The sequence below is a fragment of the Schistocerca serialis genome, unplaced genomic scaffold (genome assembly GCF_023864345.2).
Source record: "Schistocerca serialis cubense isolate TAMUIC-IGC-003099 unplaced genomic scaffold, iqSchSeri2.2 HiC_scaffold_1106, whole genome shotgun sequence".
NCBI classification, from domain to species: domain Eukaryota; kingdom Metazoa; phylum Arthropoda; class Insecta; order Orthoptera; family Acrididae; genus Schistocerca; species Schistocerca serialis.
The window spans coordinates 17501-20000 of record NW_026047300.1 but is presented as its reverse complement, the minus strand read 5'-3'; the positions used below and the strand labels follow the sequence as shown (position 1 = coordinate 20000).

The 2500-nt window shown below is 42.3% G+C and overlaps 1 pseudogene; it reads left to right on the top strand.

Annotated features, from left to right (window-relative positions):
* Positions 1-2500, top strand: part of LOC126431664 (large subunit ribosomal RNA) — an 8919-nt pseudogene that overhangs the window by 2826 nt on the left and 3593 nt on the right.

Genomic DNA, 2500 nt, shown 5'->3' with positions numbered 1-2500 from the left:
CGTGAAGAAATTCAAGCAAGCGCGGGTAAACGGCGGGAGTAACTATGACTCTCTTAAGGTAGCCAAATGCCTCGTCATCTAATTAGTGACGCGCATGAATGGATTAACGAGATTCCCGCTGTCCCTATCTTTTCCCGCTGTCCCTTTTTTTATGACAAGAAAATGCAGATGGAGAGCGGAGATAGAAAGCAAGAGGTGCCCAAGACACAACGAGAAACACTGATACAAGACAAGAAACAAAATACAACAAGGGATGTACAAGTACAAACAATAAGCATGATAGACGCACAAGTACAAACAATGAACACGCAAGAAGCACAAGTACAAACAGAAGGGCGACCTCGGTCGCCCATTTTTCATGAAAAGAAAATGCCGATGGAGGGCAGAGATGGGCGACCAGAGGCGCCCAGGACACAACACACTACACCAACACAGAGACAAAACAAAGACATAGAAAAGAACAACATAGGAAAGAAATACGGACGACCTCGGTCGTCCGTTTTTAATGAAAAGAAAACGCCGATGAAGGGCGAGGACGGACGACCGAGCTCGCCCAAAAGAGACCACTCAGAACACATAAAAGATAAAAACAATCAGTCAAGCAAGAGTGACACATATAATGCAATGGACCCAAAGAACACTTATAAGATATGCGAAAACGCACTGCAGATGGCAAGACTAGAAGAACCCGGTCTGCTAACCACTGCATTACGCCAACTAGTGAGAGTGGGGCACACAAACGGCTCGAGAATTACTTATCCAGCTTTGGCGGACGTTGACTGCATTCAGCTAGCCGCGGCCGGAATCCCCACGGAACACGAACAATTACAGGAAATAGTAAAGCAAGTATACGAAAGAAGAGGCGTAAAATACAATTTGGAAAATATATATATACAAATGGTAACAACATACGGCCGAATAGGATTTGACCCCAATAAGACATGGCCAGAAGATCATTACCATACATATCATCCGTAATGGATCTTTTAGTTCTCCAAATTAATACAATGAGAAGCGTACAAGTAAACTACGAGTTGCGTAAATTAGCAGAAGAACTTAAAGCTGACATACTATGCTTGCAAGAACCGTACTCCCGGGAGGGTAAAATCCCAGGAATGACAGCCACGGCTCAAATAATCATGAAGGGAGAAAGACCAATGTCTGCAATAGTAATTTTAAATAGTAATATAAGAACAATAGTATTAAATCAATTTACAAATGAACATGTTGTAACAATCGAAGTACACGCCAAAAACACTAAGTGGTATTTAGTATCAATATATTGTCAGTATAGAGAGCCAATAACTATGTACCTAGAACAACTAAAGGAAATATGTAGAACTCTACAGGGCCATCAAGTAATCATAGCAATGGATGCAAACGCAAAGTCATTCCTGTGGCACAGCGGAGAACAAGACGAAAAAGGTCAGGAATTAGAAGATGCAATAAGTGAATTAAATCTAGATATAATAAACGCACCTAGCGAGATACCAACATATTCAAATAGAGCAGGGGCAAAAACAAATATAGATGTAACACTGGCAAATAACAGGGCTACCAATAAAATAGATAAATGGGAGGTATTGGAGAATGCAACGACCAGTGATCATAATGTAATAAAGTATATACTAAAATCAGAACAGAATGTGGCGCCACAGGAATGGCTTTCAGAATATGACTATAAAAAGGTAGACTGGGAAAGACTCTCCCGGGAGTACAGCCCGCCAGAGCTGGATGAGGATCTCGAGGTTGATGAAACAGCGGAGCAGATAGTTCAAAGTATAAAGGAAGTAATAGAAGCAGTCGTACCAAAGAGAAGCAGAGTCCAAAGCGTGCACCCGGCACCATGGACTCCAGAACTAAGTGACCTACGTCAGGCTACGCGCAGGGCAAGACGCAGGTATCAGCGCACATTTAACCCACAAGACAGGGAGCATAGACTGCGTATATACAGACAACTAAGGGAGAGATATAAAAGAGAAATTATAGAAGTTAGAAAAAGAAGCTGGGAAAATTTCGTAAGAAATAACCTGGCAATGGATCCCTGGGGAAAGCCATACAAGTTAGCTAGGGAAAAAATAAGAGCTCCAACAGTCTTATCATCTATAAGAATACCAGGCGAAAATAGAATGACCACAACCAGACAAGAAACAATAACGGTGCTCCTCCAAGCCCTGCTACCGGATGATGATCCCTCTGAGGACACACCGGAGCAGGCGGCTATAAGAGAGAGAGCACAAGAAGAATACAACAACAATACAATGGTCTACCCCTTCTCACCGCAGGAGGTGGTAGACGTAATATCAAACCTAAAAAGAGGAAAATCTCCCGGACCCGACAGGGTCACGGTTGAGGTACTTCAAGCAATAAAAGGAAAAATAGCCCCGATACTGGCAAACCTATATAATAAATGTCTGGAAAGAGGTACTTTTCCAAGGAGATGGAAAAGAGCAGAAATAATAATACTAAAGAAGCCAGACAAGGACCCAACAGAACACAA